Source organism: Triturus cristatus, chromosome 7 (genome assembly GCF_964204655.1).
Source record: "Triturus cristatus chromosome 7, aTriCri1.1, whole genome shotgun sequence".
Lineage (NCBI taxonomy): Eukaryota > Metazoa > Chordata > Amphibia > Caudata > Salamandridae > Triturus > Triturus cristatus.
Window position 1 is genome coordinate 626931032 of NC_140590.1, and position 18510 is coordinate 626949541.

The window sequence follows — 18510 nt, forward strand, 5'->3', positions numbered from 1 at the left end:
TACAGATGGAAACCTGAGCACAGAAAAAACCTAGACCGTTGCAGCTTTAGGAACTCACTTATGAGAACGTAGATCATTGCATTTTTTGGAACTTATAACTTTCTATGGGTACGAAAATTCAGGAGAGTGTTGGGTGAATAATAAACTTCCCAAATTGCCCTGTGGTTCTTGCAAAGGCGATGTTGGGTGCTTGCTCGTGCTCCCTCGCTTAGCGCAGGGTATGCCCTTGAGTTAGTGTGGATTGAACTTTGCATGGAGTTATGTTGCCCACTACTCACATGTTTAAGAGACAATGGGGCATATTTACAAGGGGATATCGCCACCAGAACGTCACTTTTAGCTACATTCTAGTGGCGATATCCCCATCTCCTTATTTACAAAGCGGCGCGAAGCCTTGTGAATAAGGCCCCTTTTCACGCTTCACTTAGCATGTAAGGGGCGTGCAATGGGTGTTGCAGTGGGCGTTCCGCTACAACACCCATTACTTTTTGACGCTGGCCCATATTTACAAGACTGGGGCAGCGCCAAAAAGGGAGATATTACATCTAAATGTCAGAGCGGTGTGTTACGCCAAAATTGGTAATGCCGTACTCAGACTTGTTTAAAATGCAGGGATGCACCATATTTACAAAAAATACGGCGCACCCCTGTGTTTCCCCTAGCACTGGCGCTAATAAAGCTGCCTAGCACCAGTGTAGGCACCCTAGCACCATGTTGCAAGAATGCCTGCGCTGCAGGGGCGATTATTTATGTGCCTGCACCTTGTGTCCTTACACTGCTCACTTTTAGAATTACTTTTTGCTTAAGCATGACACAAGAGTGCATGTGTTTTCTAGCTGTCTCCCTCTTGTGTGTCTCTTCCCCACCCACTCTGTGTTCCTCTCTCTCATCCATGTGCTTTTCTCCCCATCTCTCACGATTCACGGTCTCATTTATTTTTGCTTACGCACTCCATGCGAGCTTGCGTTTTCCAGCTGTCTCCCTTATGTGTTTCTCTCCTGCTCCCTGTTGCCCTCTCTTATCCATGTATATTCCTCCCTCTGCACTGCTCTTTCTTGTTCATCCGCTTCTCTTCTGCTACCCCACGCTCTCTGTTGCTCTTTCTCGCCAGTGTGCTTCTGTGGTATGTGCTCTATATTTTTTGCTTCACCGCCCTCCCCTCCGTATGCTGCTTTTCCCCTACTTCACTCCACCTGCTCCTACATCTACCACCCACTGACCTTTTTTTGTTTCAATTGGTGCTTTTGTCTTAAAAAAATCTTTACATTTTTCATTTATTGTTCCAACTGACCCAACTGGTGATCACCATCTTGGATGGGTAACTAAAATTAATGCAAATGGTCCCGGCCTCATTCTGCTGGTGCACGCTTGTGGTCTGACATGAGCACGTTTTTTTTTTTCCTTGTAACTTCTTTTTGGATGATGCTGTGTAGCACCACCAAAAGCAATTGGGATAGCCAATAGCTTCCAAACGCTAGACCTATTGGCATTAGCAATGTTTGTTCGCTTTAGCAACTTAGCTCCCAGTTGTTTCTACATCTAGAACATGATTTGTGGCGTGGTCTTCTTTGAGACCTACCTCTCAGCCGTGTTGGCGTCCAGTCTAGAGGCTTGTTTATCCACGTGTTCCCTTGGGAGGCCGAGTCTAGTCAAACAAGGTTGAGCCCACCTGGCTATGGATTGTATCCAGGTGAGGAGTCGATGATGCATGCCACGAGGTCAAAAAGTAGGTGAGATCCTTTAAAAAAAAAAAAAAAACGAAGGCCTGCCAATCAGTTTGAGAGAAACTAACACACTGACTACCATTTGTAAGAGTGTTCTCGCCTCTCGTGGTAAGACTTAACATTTATGGGAGGTAGAGCGAGCCTGCGCAGTACTCCTCTTCTTCTTTTGAGGGTGTCACCCTGTGCCATCAATAAAAAGCCCACTCTATGCGACGCTTTGCTGCACTGGGGTCCAAGTGGTGCTGGAATTCAGGCCCTCTTTAGTTTACATTTCAGGAAGTCAATATATTGAGTTACTTCCCCACATATTAATGGTGCATATGTTCACTCTAATATCGTATCTGGTACACGGTGTGCTCTTAAACTGTGGGAGGTGGACGCACTGGTTCCACTGAGGTTTTTTTAATGTTGGGGTGTCCTTGGAGGCAACAGTCCTCACCCCTCAGCTGAAATTCCCTTTTCCCCAGGTGCTGGGAGCCCAAAGCACCACCTCACCTCCTACAGGGTGTTTTCAAACTGGAGATTGGAGTGTCACAACGCTGGCTTGTCACTCGACTTTGCATCTGGATTTATTTTGGAGCGATTCTGGTGCGGACATTGGGTAGGCCGCTCCACCGACACGTCTGTGTGAGTACAAGAGTACCTTCAGGCTTGCTGGTGGTCCCTATTATGGCTGGGCTCCGATGGCCCAATACACTCTCCGCTGTTCCCATCTTGCTGCTGCCAGTCTCCGGTCACAGTATTCTTTCTCTTGCAGCACTCTGGATGATCCCAGTGCAGTGGGCAGCTCCTTTTGGAGTTATTTGTCCCAACTCATCCTCAGGGGCAACTTGGACTGGATCAAGATGGCTGCGGCGCTTGGAGCTGCACTCTGAGGTGGTCATGTTGGGCTCCAGCAGGCCGCTCCCTTGCACCCGTATTTTAGAACTACCACTAACGCCCAGGGATTTGTAGCCACTCTAAAGAAAATTGTAGAGAAAAGAATCCTCATTTGGCACCATTCTTTTCAAGGCTTTCGTATTGGAGACCCCAAACTTCTTTGGAAGTGGCTAGGCGTGCAGGGCATACTCTGACTGGACTTGAATGATTGCAGAGTGTTCTGACCAGAGTCCATGTCTTTATAGCCTATTTCGGTCAAATAACGCTTAAAAGTGCACCCCTCCACCCCAGCAAGAAAACCAAGAGGAGCTTCGGCTTGCGCACTCAGCCTGCTTAATGCAATTGAGGACCGATGTTTACGTCACAGCACTTTCATATTTCACCTGTTGCGATTGTTCACACCAACCCTTTACGTTTCACACCTTTGACAATTCAACAGATGCCCGACCACGTCGCTCCTTCCCCTGCCTCCACCGCTGCCCAATGCTCCTTCTGACTGTTATGCAGTTGGTGATACATTTTCACCCTGAATCATAGGTCTCAGTGCGGTGACCATGCCCTGTGACTTTCCAAGGTTTCAGGGACATTCATTCCAATTGCTATCCAGGGAATAACCCTTCTACCAATCAGATCTCTTTTCTAGCGCCTCTTCAAGTTCGCGACTGATTGAGATTTCACATGGTGAAAAGGGGAAACAGCCTTTACAACGAGGTTTTAACCACGTTGTGCCTTAACCATGCATTTTTTAGCACGCATGTTTTTACCATGTATATGTTTTTATAATGCATGCCTTTGCCTTGCATTTGAGATAAGTTGGGGATGTGGGGTGTCTCCCCCCACAAATACTTTGTTTATATATATATATATATATACATATATATGTGTCCACACTAATCCTTAGGATTAAGAAAACCGCACTCGCAGAAATTAGCTTCCCCAGTTAGTTTATTTTACCAGGTATCCAGTTTGAGGAACAACCGACGTGTTTCGTAAACAGTTTACTTGATCATGGTTACGAATACATATATATGTATATATATATATATATATATATACAATGCTTGCTAATGGCATACGTTGTAAAAACACATGCGTTGTAAGAAAATGCAGGGTGAAAAATGCGTGCTTAAGGCATGCAACGTTTTATCCTGCATTGTTCAGTCGTACAACTGGTGAAAAGAACTTACCCGATTACGGGTTGACTTCAATTAGGGTAGATGTATGCCTAGTGCTGGTTACATACGTCTAAGAATTGTGTCAAATTTGGAATAAATACCTTTAAAAAAGCTAAGAAGGCAAGGACACTTCTGCAAAAAGGGTGAACTCTGAACACCGAGCCTCCAGTGTGACAACCAAGCAGCATCAGAAATCAAATCCCTACGTAAGCTTTCTGCCGGGGACGTCATCAGCTGAACCCACCGACAGCAAAGTGCAGAAGTGTCCCCTCATCTCCTGTCCCTGCTCGGCTCCAAAGCCTACACCAGTGCTCTGCAGTGAATTAGCTCAAATATAGCACCCTGATTGGGAGCAACCACTGGCTATCTAGGAGACAGGGTTGGCAGATAAAGCCGCTTTATCAGGCAAGTTCTAGTACAAGTGGTAGAGCCAAAGGCGATTTATTAACCATCTGAATCAGGTGTCATTGAGTCTATATTTCTTCAGATACTTCTTTAGTTCTTTGCCTCAAATCTGTATAACAGTTACTCCCCGCTAGGCCATCAGTGCGCTAATAAACATAAGGTAGAGAGTCAGAACATCTACGAGAAAGTACTGAGAGCCTGATTTAGAGTTCGGCGGATGGGTTACTTCGTCATGAATGTCACAGATGTCCCGTCTGCTGTATTCCAGGTGCGTTCTAGCCAATGGCACTTGTAATATGGCGGACGGGATATCTGTCACCTAAACTCTAAGGGGCATATTAACAAGCCCCTTGCACCGCCGATGCGTCACTTTTTATGACACAGCGGCGGCGCATTTTGCTGCCCCATATTTACAAGGAAACGTAAAGACACCCTGAGTTGATTTTCGTCTCCTTGCCAATACGGCCCTTTTCCACACAGCACTTTGCGTGAAAGGGGAGTTTAATGGGTGTTGCTCTGGGTGGTCCCACACAACACCCATGGAACCCGACACATTCCCAGATTTATGAGAAATTGTAAACCTGAGCGACGTAGGGAGGCGCAATGAGGAGAAATGTTTTCATTTCTCCTCGTTATTTCCTCTTTCTATGCGTGGTGCATTATGCAGCACACATAGACATACATAGAAAGAGGAATACCTTCCCCCATAAAAACAATCTCCCCGCCCCGCAGGCACCCTTGCACCATGGTGCATCGGCGCATTGCCCCAATTGTGTGCCAGCGCAGGGGGGAGCAGAGGATCAGTCATATAGTTATAGATATGACGCATCCCTGTGCTTTGAAAGTGACTCAGTGCTTTGCAGCAAAATGGCTTGCAGCACCGCGTTGAGTCACTTTCTCGTAAATAAGGCCGTAACTTATTTGCATGATCACCCCCAAAGTTCTGGACTTATGCTGCTGGCATCAGTCATTTTCAACTCTGAGAATGCAGTGAGGCCTGCTAACCAGACCTCAGCGCCAGTGTTCTAACTCTTTACATTGGCCTTTGCAAGGTGATGTGGTAATCATTTTGAATAAGTTATAGTGTGTATTTATTATTGTTTCTCTGAATCATCCAGAGGGAAAGGACAACTTTTATGATCATATTCATAATATGGATGTTGTTGAAAGGTGGTAGAGGGATCCATAATGGTAGACGTACACTGCCAATTCTGTAACAGGTTCCAAAATGTCTCTTCCAGGTAATCGTTTATTATAGCGGTTTAGAGCTTATGAACAAGTATTTGGCAGAACAGGGAGTTGGATTTTATATATAGAATGAGGCCAAACTAAGTCGGTGCATTTCGAATCTATGTAGATTGTCCATCTGCAAATCTGAAATTACTTTAACTCATCTGAACGAATTATATAGGCAATCATAGATTGGGATTCTCTCTCACACCCACATCCTTATCAACAAAGGACTCAGTATTTTGCCTTTCACAAGATGTTGATAATGTACTTTCAATGTAGTGTCACGAAGAACGGCATTTGATTTCCAGTGGTTTGTTCCACAAAAGATTTTGCAAACCGGAAGTTTCCTTAATGTGGTGGATTATGCCAGGGCAGGATATGCAAAGACAAAACATCCAATACAGATATCAAAAGAACCCATCCCAATTTACTTCTGTTTCTGACTAGATGGTCAAACAGAGAAGTCCACAGTCCTGATTGCTTTGCATTACTCTCCAGTCTTGGGCACAGCACTGAGCTCACGGTCAGTGTGGGATACTGGGTGCCCCAACTAAAGCCATCCACACTGTTAGTGATCAGAGAAACACGATTCCAGAACTATCCTCCGTTTAAGAACTCACCATTAAAGCAGAGGTAGATACAAAATATGTTTATGAAGCGGATATTTCTATTTTCCTGATGTATAATCGGCCACGTCTCCTTCATCTTGCCCCAGTCTCTAGCAGTAGAAACAGCTCTTCATTAACAGCAAACACAAGAGCAGGCAGCAGAAGGAGATTTACAGGCGCTGGATCTAATACAGCCTGACATGCTGTGAATGTTCTTGTACTCCTAGCCTTTTAAAAAGAGAGCATGGGACTGTGTTTGCATGACGAGAAAGCCGCATATATTACTCTGCATTTGTACTGAGGTTAATTTCTAAATGCAGCCTTTACTTCACGAAATGTCGTTTTCATGTCTTATCATTGTATTTAAAAAAACACTTTATAATATTATAGTATCCTGAGCCTCTTTCCTACAGGAGGGAGGGAGGGAGAGAGAGAGGGAGAGAGAGAGAGACTACAGTCCAAGTGTGTGAGCATGGCTGTGGGAATGCAGTGCTATTGTTATATGTCCAACTGGGGGAATACAGGGGAATCGGGAGTGGCTAATCATGCTTGATGACAGAGTATTCTAGGAAGAGCTTGCATTGTCTGTTATAAGGAACTACCTCGCAAGGGTCTGGGGCGCAATTCCTCTGCATGAATTGGAAAAGCAGTGCCGCCCTGTCCTTGGAGACTTCTAGCTCACCCAATGTCTTCCTCCAGGGAACTTGGCGAGCTTGTGAGCCGATTGGAGGTGCTCCATGTCATTCTCAGCTATGTGCTGATGTCAGAGCAACATGCACCCCCTTGCTGACAAAGAGTGACTACCGCCTTGACAAGCCAGGTTTTGTGGTGAGTGGAGTTGGTGGCTGTAAGATTATGGTGAGATGCTCACAGGAACTTTTACCTGTATCCCTGTGAGCGAAATACAAGCTCTCCTCAGTTAAATGTCCATCCATTTTCCATACCTTGGCTCCTTGCCTTCACCATGTTTGGACATGTACTAAGGAGGCATGTTGTGTGTAAGTGTGATTGGTGGACTGGTTAAATGTGGGGTCCCAGCCTCCACATATACCCTTCCTGCTCCCTTCCATGAAACCTGTGTGTCTGGTAGTTCAGTAAGGTTTCCAGTGATCTCGCTTTGTCCAACGTAGGTTTCCCCTACATTGTGTGAAACAGACCAAATCCCTATTTTCTGTGTTGTACTCATCTCCCTTGGTTACGGGTGCAGGGGTAGACTTCAGTCAGAGACCAATACATATCACACCTGAACCAGTCAAAACCGTCTTTACTGGGACCTCTGGGCTCAGAAGCTAACAAATCAGGCCAATGACAAGGACCGGCTGCTCCTCCAGGTTTGCACGAGCCATAATCTTTTGAAAGTAGCAAATCCTATGGTTGGCTCCAGCACCCTGCCTTGGCCACGAGAATGTAGAGAGTGTACAAGTAGTGGACCTCTCGACCAGTACGTGGTTTATTCTTTAGTCGTCATCTGGTGACTGAGAATGGAATGTGCACAAGCGGAGGCCAGGATGGGCATGGCTGTGTGGTTGCCATTCCCCCTTCACACTAGGGCTGAGTCAGGAAAGCCCACAGTGTTGCATTTTTACTGTGACTGGTGGAGGGATGGAGATCCTACCTACCTGCTGGGGATATGGACAGATCCTGCCCAAAGATGCAGTCTTGATCGAAACAAAATCTGTACGAGACCCAGATGACTGAACGCCTAAGTGAGGACAGCTCAACAGCCAGTTGAATATACAGCGCTGCCCAGGGGCAGCAAGGTCGCAACAGCTAAGCTGCCCAGGAGTAAGCAACAAGAGCATCTGGGTCGAAGAGCTGCTGCACTACCTTGTGACAAAGAGAAGGCATTGACTGCATTGTCCATGACCCGTCTCGTGCTCTTAGGTTGCCTGTATCCCTATCTCTGAGTCCCCAGAAGGACCAGGAGACCGTTAGCCTTCAAACCTTCCTTGTGCAGACTGGTTCTACAGGCTCATAGAGTTGCCCTGATTCTGTAACCATTTGTACCATCTTGCTAGCCCTTATGGTCCCTGAAATATCACTGGTCGAATTGACAGTCGTTACCTTATGATTAAGAACGAGGATGCATTTAGTTATGGTAGGGCCAGTGACTCCCACAGTTCCCCCATGAGTGTGACCCATGGCAGCTACCGGTTATGAAATATGGTGGGCGCAATTGCGCCAAACTCACCATAGATGCCACACTTCTCCAGGCATGGCACTTCTCTCCCGCATCCACGAGCAGGAATGGAAGGACTTCTTTCCTTCCTGCTCAGTGGAACGCAAATCCAACCAATCCTGGAGCTGCTCTCATCAGCGTGAGATACCAAAGGGGATGATGGACGAAGCGTTTGAGCAAATCAAACACTCACCCCCAGTCAACTGATCTGGGTTTAATCCATCATCATTCTTTAGCTCACTCCACCACCCCGGTTCAGACATGGCCATATGCAAATCAGTCTGCCCCTGTGCCTCATGGGAACAGTCCAGCCCGAACTGCCAAGCCATGTTTTTCCTGGACCAGAAACAAACATCCTGGGACCGGTTTAAGGTTCATCGGCGTGAGAGCTGCTCCAGTATTGGTGGGAGCAGGCTAACCCAGTGCTCATTTTGAGGCTGAGGGCCAGTGCCAGTAATCCAATGGTCGTTTCACATTGCTGGGGATTGCTGGGATCGACAGTGCGCATACCGGGCTGGCCATAGGTAGCCAGCCGGCCAACCAGACATGTGCACTGAAAGGGGAAGCAGTAATCCTACAATAGCAGGATTCAGCCCCGCCCCTGCCTAATGCTTACGCTGTACACAGCGCGAGCTGGTGGCAAAATAAAATAACATTATTATGCCATTTTATTTATGTGTGTTTGCCTGCTCCGCTCTTGTGGAGGAGCCTCCTCTGAGGGTAACTGTTAGTTTGAGAGATGCATGTTGTTATTCCATTGTGCTCTGGTTTTGTGATGGTCAGAATGGCTCAATGAGATGAAAATGCAACAATGTAATCACAAGTTCAAATTCTGAAAAGGCAGTCTCAGATTTCCATCGAGCCGAGGTATGCAAGTTGGGTACCTTTAAATTGGGCAATAGTAATTTTGTGTTATCTTCTTTTGAAGTATTGTTGAAATATGTTGATTTGTTGTGTTCTGGATTTGGTGATATGTTGTGTTCTGGTGTTGTGTTTTTGGTGGTGTTGTATTGTTATCATGTGCTGTGGTGATTCGTTGTATGTTGTGTTATTTTGTTGTAGTATTGTAATGTGTTGTTGTGCTCTCTAGTATTGCTATTGTTTTATTGTCTTGTTGGGGTGTGGTAATGTGGTGTATGCTGCTATGCTATTGTGTTGTTCTTATACCTCAACTGCAGCCCTCTATAGACCAAGCATCGGCAAAGCCAATAGGTTTCGCCTATGCAAAATCTATTAGTTTTGTCAATGTTTTATTAGACATGTTACACAGCAGCATGAGCTGCTGTGCAGCATGTCTTAAAGTTTTAAAAAGCACTAAGATGCGATCAACGCTGGGCGCATCACAGTGCTTATTTAACTTTAAGGTTGCGCAACTGGGTAACATGTCTAAAAAAACATTGACAAAACCAATAGATTTTGCAGACACGCAACCTATTAGCTTTGCCAATGCTTGTTTAACTGGGTGAAGGGCTGTCTCTGTCTGGACAGGGCAGTAGGTACCTGCTGCAGGGCGAGAGTGTAACACTGGCTGCAGGCAACACTTCAGAGCGCTTTTGGAACCCTGCCAAGGGCAACACTTCAGAGCGCTTTTGAGAACCCTGCCAAGGGCAACACTTCAGAGCGCTTTTGAGAACCCTGCCAATGAAACCCAAACCGGGCTTCTTCCTGCTCATGGCATAATCAGCCAATTACTGGCAAATGTGGTGCTGGTGGCATGGCTGGGAGAAAGGCAGCTCAAGTTTCACATTGTCCTGGTACCAAGTGTGTTGAAAACTGATTCTAACAAGTACATTTAATACAGTATGAGTGAACTGGATCCACACAGCAGATGGACTTGTGTCCTTTCCTGGCTCTGCTCTTATGGAATGGTCTGCTCTGTTTCTGCCCTCAGCCTATGATCCGTGGGGGCGTCTCAGCAAAATACTCCGGGGACGTGTTAAGCTCTTCGCCATAGAACGTAGTAAATCAATTTTTTTTATTTATTTACATATGTTAAATTTTGAAAACACCATACTTTAGACATGAGTATTAAACTGGTCACATTCAAATAAAACTAGTAATACACTACATAATCATGGCGCCAATACCACAATACAATGATACCTATCTTAAAGAAAAACAAAAATGTAAGAATGCCTTGAAGCTGGGAGGGCAGAAGACATCCTGCAGATGTACTCGTATGGAGTGCTCGTTCAGAAATGCAAAAAATGTAAGAATGCCCAGAAGCTGGGAGGAGAGAAGATGGCGTGCAGATGCACTTGTATGGAGCACTCATTTGGAAATTAATTTGAAAAAAGTACCTTGGGAGTGAGTAGCCAGTGGAAGGACACTGGGTAGTAGCCAGTGCGCAGTGACCAGAAGCTGTACTTGGGCCAAGCTCCACGGCATGGACGCCAAAGCAGAGCAGGCAGTGAAAGCAGACAACGTGCAGATGACATGCTGGCCAATCAGAAGCATGTAAATTGGAGCGATGTTGTAATCAACTAATGGTAAGTTTAGGTAAGTATTGGCAGGGTATGAATGAAGTATGAATGAAGTAATTTTATAAAAGCGCGCAATACCCGAGGGAGTCTTAGCGCTAAACGGACCAAGACCCAGGGCGGCCACAGCCTAAGGGGATATCTTAGGTGTCGCTCAGTAATTTATAGTGGGAATAGCCAGGTCTTCAGCTATTTCCTGAATTGCTGCAAGATGGGTTGTGAGCGAAGTGCAAGAGGCAGGGAATTCCATAGCTTCCCACCACAGTATACGAGCCTTCTTCCGCCCCATTTTGCTCTGTTAATTCTTGGGACCATGACCATACGTGCAGAGCTTGATCTGAGGTTCCTGCTGAGCATGTACCAGGAGAGCTGATATTGAAAACAAGCATTGGCATAGCCAATAGAACTCGCCTTTGGGACCTTAGAAGTGTTTCGCCATGCAACATTTGCATAACTAAATATTGATACGGTCCCAAAAGCGAGACCTATTGGCTATGCAAAGCGGCCATGCGGCCGCGAAAGTGATCGCGATCACAATCAAATATCAAAGCGGCCACGCGGCCTCAAAAGTGAAAGTAATGGCGGTAGAGCGCGGCGCGCGCGCCCGCGCACATGCATTGTGGCTCTAGGCTGGCCTGGTAGCACTTTATGGAGCCCTCTCAATAAGTCTTGCCAGACCAGCACATGCGCTGGGTCAGGCGAGACCTAAAAAGACAGACTGGCTCTATAAAGGGCCTTGTGGATTAAACAAAGAGCCTTAAAGGCGATCCTCTTCTCCACCGGCAACCAGTGAAGGCCATACATTAAATGAGAAATTGGTTTGAACTTGGGGACCTTCAGTAGTGTCCTTGCTACAGCCTTCTGTAGGGACTGCAGTTTTTTTAATCAAGTATTTAGAGGTACCTAAATAGAGGGCATTACAATAGTCCATCTTCGAGGCAATGAGAGCCCTCATCACCGTTTTCTGTAATTCAAACGGAATGAACTGGAGAATTTTTTTGAGAACCCTCAGCATTAAAAAAAACCCTAAACCCCTTTCAATATTTTAAATACAAGAGATTTTACAAAGTACTAAAAAGGCACAACTCTCATGCCGCAGAATGCCACCACCACTCACCCACCTTGGTATAAGGCGTTGCACCCAACCCCGTGGTATTTATCACTGAGGATATGTAATAACAAGGAACAAAAATATTTCAGTGAGAGGTACCCCGGTGTGTCTTGCAGGTGACGAATGGAATCCCAACATGGTTGAGTCAACTATTAAATTAGGTAATAGTAACACTGTTGTTTACATTGCTTCAAAAGAATAAAAACATGTTATTGTTAGTCCAAGTCAGGCAACAAAATGCTGTTGTCTAATGATGTTCCTGGGAAGGTTAAAATGCTTACCCAGAGAATAAAACAGAAACTTTTTTTTATCCATTCAGGTAAAAGACAAGAGACAAAAAAATATATAGTACGCAGTACTAATTGCCTTGTCTGTAGGCCAGAAGCAGCAAACTACAGGGCCGGATGCTCGTTTACGAAAAAGAAAAAAAAAAGTCGAAAGAAGTTAGGTTAACTACTTGAAACTGCGATAGGGTGCATGACAATACCAGATGGCTGCCCTCAGATGAGAGGGGACGAGGCGGAGTATTAAAGGGCACTGCCGAGTAGGTTCAGAACCCCTTCCGCTTTATAGTGCGCAGTGCCCACCGCCACAGCTACGCTTGAGCCCTACCACTAAAAGACAGTGAATTTCTATACCAAAAATGAAACATAAAAGCAGCCGCCGTGCACGGAGAACAATACCCTAGATCAGGTCACAAGTCCTAAAAAAAGAAGTGGGGAGACTGACTAAGTCAGGAAGTATTTAAGTGACATCATGATGCGTGCTATCAAAGCACATGACATCACGAAGCGTGACATTCCACGTAGCATCACAGAAAGTGACCTCACTGGAAGTGGTGTTCTGATATGTGCATGTTATTACATATGCCAACTGAAAATGCAATAAAATATGGGTTTTTTTTTAATGTGGTCTCCTGCAAAGCCCATCATGTAACATGCAGATCACAGATTTTTATTTCATGTAGGTATGTAAGTGGATTACAACATAGAGATCCTTTTGTTACTTGCAGTTAATAAATGGTAATGCTACTAGTAGACCACAATGAGCTAAGAAGTGTATTTGACTAATACACCTTGTAACCCTGACTCAGGCGCGCAACACCCATTGGACTCACAGGGCTTCAGCCCCCCCACCCCCCTGTCGTGTGTGGCAGCCCGGATGAGACAGCTTCCCGGGCACACACACAGCCGCACCCGAGCACTTCACAGGTCTTTAAAAGACCATTTGCATGTTAATGAGGCCTCGCTGTTGTTTCACCCCTTCTAAGAGCCCCCGCAGCTCCACTCTGCCTATTGCTTAAAGATTCAGCCCCCTGCCCACCCGAAATTGTTTCTTAGCCCCCCCCCCCCGAAATTTGGCTGTAGTTGCGCCTCTGCCCTGACTGTCTCATGCAACAAATCTTGTACATTAATTTACACACTTAAATGATTTATTTAGAATGGATAATGTATATGTTATGTAAAGTGCAATATAAAAGAAATAAAACTGTGCTATTTAAATTGTTATTTGTGTAAATACTGAGACAGACCAACCCATATGACATTCTTAAAGTGCATGCACTTATATACAACAAAGTAAAGCAGGCATCTGAAGAGATAACAAGCTGTGTGCTTTTACTTTGTCGCTGGTGCATTTGTGAGGTTCCAGGATGCCTTCGGTCCCCCCCCTACTCGATCAAATGGAGGCCTGATGGCCCCGTAACTTCCATCTTCATTGTTGCCCAGCTGGAGGTGGAAAAGAAAGCCCCCTCGCTGCCTGCACTTTGCTGCTGGGCATTGAAAGCAGACAACGTGCAGGAGCTGATGAACGTGTCCCGCCCGGTGTTTCAAAATGACACTGGGACAAGTTCGACATATTTCTGTGGGGCCCAACTTCTTAGCAGGGGGGACGGCGTCCACCCTGTGAAAAGAGTGGGTGGACTCCGTGTACCCGCGCGCACCCCCGACTCGTGACCTGCCCCAGATAGGCTAAGGGGCAGTGACAGAGCGCAGGAAATTGGTAGAGTAGGGTAGGGATCATCTCTGAGAAGGTTTTGGAATAGCTTTTTTGGAAATAGTAAATAGATATAAATGTTGCAATACATTACATTATATGTATGTTCTCCGAGTGCCTTTGGTGTTTTCAGTCCCTACATGCCTTATATCAACACCACGCCTACTGTCTTTATCACTGCCTGCTTCAAGGATATATTTTGGTTTTCTTGCCCCAAATAACCAGGCGCAGTAGTAATGGATGGATCTGCCATGAGCAACAATCACACTCCCGAGCATGTCCGCATGGTCCCAAGCTGGTAGTACTATCTGGGTTTTGGACTAAAATTACCAGCACCAACGCAGATACATATATGCGAGAAAGGTACCCTGCATGAAAAAATAAGCATTGGCAAAGACAATACAAATCCAATAGGTCTGGCGTTTTGGCTTTGTCAGTGCTTGTTTTTGTTATGGTTTCTGTAAAATTGCATTATTGGGGGTAGCTGCTGGGGGGCCCTTGACAATATAAAAAAAAAATATATTGGCTAAAAACAAACATATTTTTTGTTTACAGTAACCACTTGTTGTCATAGTAATCCTTGGCACTGAAGGGACATACTTTGTGACGTGCTGCTCCGTGTGAAAGGGGGCCATGCCTTCACTCGCAGTAAAGTGACCCACTGGCTGAAGAGGGCTGACCTGTGCCCTGTGCTGTATGTGGGAAGGAGTGGCAGAAAATAAACGTGAATGATACAACAGCCCAGTGGGACATCAAAGCTGTCTGAAAACTTCTATAACTAATTATAACGTATGACATTTTAGTACAATCAAAAGATCTTGGCTAACGCAAGAGCTAAAATATATCGCTTTAGTAAAACCAAAAGGTCATGGCTAACCCCAGATCTAAGAAAATGGGCTCCACTGAGAAGGGGATGAAAGGGACCATTTTGTGCTTGGGTGTGGTTCAGACATCTCAGTCACTGATGGCAACCCAGCAGCGAGCCAACCGGAAAAAGAAGTGGGAGGAATGATAAATTACAAAGTGAGTATCAAGTCGAACACATAATGGAAAACGTAAGAGCAGAATTAGATTTTAGCAAAGCCACCCCCGAGTAGTTTTTCCAGCTCTCTATGTATCTAAGGTCAGGGCGGGCGATTGCGCCGCAGTGCAAGGTCCACAAACCCCATCTGCAGCATGCGAGACACAAACAAAACACATATCTAAAGAAAAGAGAGCAGTACCAGGACTTCAGAGAGGACGACGCCGGCTCCGCGTTCATGCCCGCGGCTCCTGCTGGGGGATTTCGCCGGCGACGCAGGTTTTCTGTCCAGTGTCCACCCTGCATCGGTGAAGAACGATGGAGCTCAGACGGTGCTTTGGGGGAGTAGCTTAGCAGGGGAGGTTGAAGCCTTCTCAGGCACGAGGCGTGTCTTTGTAAGCTTCACAAGTGCTCCCGTGTGTCAGATGCCATCTAAGTCATGTCACCTGCGAAACCATTTTAGACTACATGCTGTCTGTTATGGCAGAGTTTAAAGATATAAGGTTCAGTTTTAAAATTAATGTTATAGTTTAGATTAATTAAAACCGTACACAATACATACGAAATAATATATAACACTTAACTTGGAAGAGAAGGTAGAAAATAATATCAGGGCATACCTGCCCTTTACCACATAACCGTGTACAACAATCCAAAAACCTCACACCTGCCTGACATGCATCTAGATATTTCCCTACAAATAATTTCACCACTACCTGGCATAAAGCTAATGTATCCCTTCCAATAGGATCACCAGTGCCTGCGTTAGATCCCGATATTTCGCGGCAAGAAAGTTCATCACTGCCTGATATTCAGCCAGATGCCTGCCACAAAGATGATTCCCCACAGATAATTTCACGACTGGCTGCCAAACATCCAGACACTGCCGTTCACATGATCATTTCAGCACTGCCCGACACACACCCAGACGCTGCCCTTCTCATAAACATCTCACAGATGCCTCACGCACATCCAGATGCTGCCCTTCTCATACACATCTCACATATGCCTCACGCACACCCAGATGCTGTCCTTCTCATTCACAGATGCCTGAATGTAGTGATAGAGGCACTCTTGTGGTTTGACACCCAGTGATGTCCTTTGACTACCATTGTTTAACTGACTTTAGTGTGTTATTTTATCCTAGCCTGAATGTACGACGGTCCTGCCTATGCCTTGCTTCTCTTCTTTCTTGTAATCTTGCTGTCTTTCAGTGGGAGCTGTCACAGAGTAAGACAGGCTTGCCAAGAACAGAACGTGTGGGATGTGCATTTGAAAGCGTGAAAGAGAGAGTTGTGGAATGTAGTTTTTGGTTTTGAAGTACAGTTTTGTGGGCAGTGATGCACACATGTGCTCGGTGTTGTACATTGAGAGATGAAGTGTGTGAATCTATAAGCAGTTGTGCATTGTGTTGTACATTGATGAGAATTACGAAGTGCTTACTATTGGCTTTGACATGACCTCATGTCATCCTTTTTCCTGACTTTGCCTTGCTTCAGCTTTTCTGCGTGCACAGCAGCACTTGCAAGTTGCTTGGGTTATTCACGTTCAAGGTCTTTCTGTTTTTGTGAGGTATTGTTTATGTTTGTGAGCTTCGTCAAGATAGAGGCTGGAACATGCAAGATTTGAAGAAGGGAACGTGTGAGCTCCTACCTGCCTTGGGAATGCTTGCTTGGAACCTGGCCAGTTCTGGTAAGATTCCTCTGGCCCGGGGGGGGGCGGTCTTTCTCGAACCTTCGAGTGTGTTTAAAGCTGAGGGTTGCAGACTCAGAAACCGGGAGTTTTGGAATCCGAGCGAGGGCGGATGCGTCTATTTCGGAGCGTGTACCCTGGTTGCTGAAGCTCTCAAACCACAGCTGTGTAACTTCCCCAGTCTGAGATGCAGTGTTTGCACCAGGTGATGTATTGAGTTTTGGTTATTGCCATGATGATGTGAGCCAGTGGCTGTGATCATTTGATGTGTGAGTGAGTGTGTGTTTTCTTTGTGATGTGTGAGTGAGTCAAGGTTCACCTCCAAAGTACTTATTTGATGTATATATAGCTTTCTGATCTCTTGCAGGACGTCCCAGTATATTTGCTGGAGTCTTATCTCATATTATTTGCTGCTTGTTCATTTATCAGTATTATTCATGCATTTAACTGCTGTATTTACCAAGTGTGTTATTATTGCTAGCATATAAACATATATATCTCTTTGTATATTTGAACCTTCTGCATTTGGCATCTGAGAAAGCTTTCTGTTAGGGAGCATTGTTAATTAAAAACCCCAAGCCTTATTCAAAAAGAGAGAGTCCTTGCATTTTGTAAGATAAAACCCTTTTCTAAAGGTGTTGTTTGATTTGTGTTAAAGTCTTTACTTTGCCTCGTGTGTGTTGAGCAATCGTGTGAGAGCTGTATTATCTGATAGGCGTAAGCAAGACATCTAAAAATTAAATTCATTACACTGACATATCCAGATGCTGCCCGTTTCATACACATCTCACAGATGCCCAACACACACCCAGATGCTGACCTTCTCATACAGATATCAGATGCCCGACACACATCCAGATGCTGCCCTTCTCATACACATCTCAGATGCCTGACACACATCCAGATGCTGACCTTATCATACACATCTCAGATGCCAGACGCACATCCAGATGCTGCCCTTCTCATACACATCTCACAGATGCCCGACACACATCCAGATACTGCCCTTCTCATACACATCTCAGATGCCCGACACATACCCAGATGCTGCCTTTCTCATACACATCTCACAGATGCCCCACACATCCAGATGCTGCCCTTCTTTCTCATACACATCTCACAGATGCCGACACTCCCCCAAATGCTGCCCTTCTCATACACATATCACAGATGCCAGACACACACCCAGATGCTGTCCTTCTCCTACACATCTCACAGATACAGATACACACCCAGATGCTGCCCTTCCCATACACATCTCACAGATGCCTGACACATCCAGATGCTGCCCTTCTCATACACATCTCACAGATGCCCGACACACATCCAGATGCTGCCCTTCTCATACATATCTCACAGATGCCTGACACACATCCAGATGCTGCCCTTCTCAAACACGTCTCACAGATGCCCGACACACATCCAGATGCTTCTTTTCTCATACAGATGTTAGATGCCCAACACACATCCAGATGCTGCTCTTATCATACACATCTCAGATGCCTGACACACATCCAGATGCTGCCCTTCTCAAACACGTCTCACAGATGCCCGACACACATCCAGATGCTTCTTTTCTCATACAGATGTTAGATGCCCAACACACATCCAGATGCTGCTCTTATCATACACATCTCAGATGCCTGACGCACATCCAGATGCTGCCCTTCTCATACACATCTCACAGATGCCCGACACACATCCAGATACTGCCCTTCTCATACACATCTCAGATGCCCGACACATACCCAGATGCTGCCTTTCTCATACACATCTCACAGATGCCCCACACATCCAGATGCTGCCCTTCTTTCTCATACACATCTCACAGATGCCGACACTCCCCCAAATGCTGCCCTTCTCATACACATATCACAGATGCCAGACACACACCCAGATGCTGTCCTTCTCCTACACATCTCACAGATACAGATACACACCCAGATGCTGCCCTTCCCATACACATCTCACAGATGCCTGACACATCCAGATGCTGCCCTTCTCATAC

The 18510-nt window shown here is 45.7% G+C and overlaps 1 protein-coding gene across 2 annotated transcripts in view; it reads right to left on the reverse strand.

Moving 5' to 3' along the window:
• The window catches only part of LOC146810239 (sterile alpha motif domain-containing protein 9-like), an 85957-nt gene extending 70805 nt beyond the window's left edge, over positions 1-15152 (reverse strand). Inside the window, exon 1 of one of the 2 annotated variants that reach the window (XM_085617233.1) lies at positions 15013-15152. The gene's annotated coding sequence lies outside the window, so the exon portion shown is untranslated. The remainder of the gene's footprint in view (positions 1-15012) is intronic. The other variant, XM_085617234.1, reaches the window with a different exon arrangement.
• Between the last annotated feature and the right edge of the window lie 3358 nt (positions 15153-18510).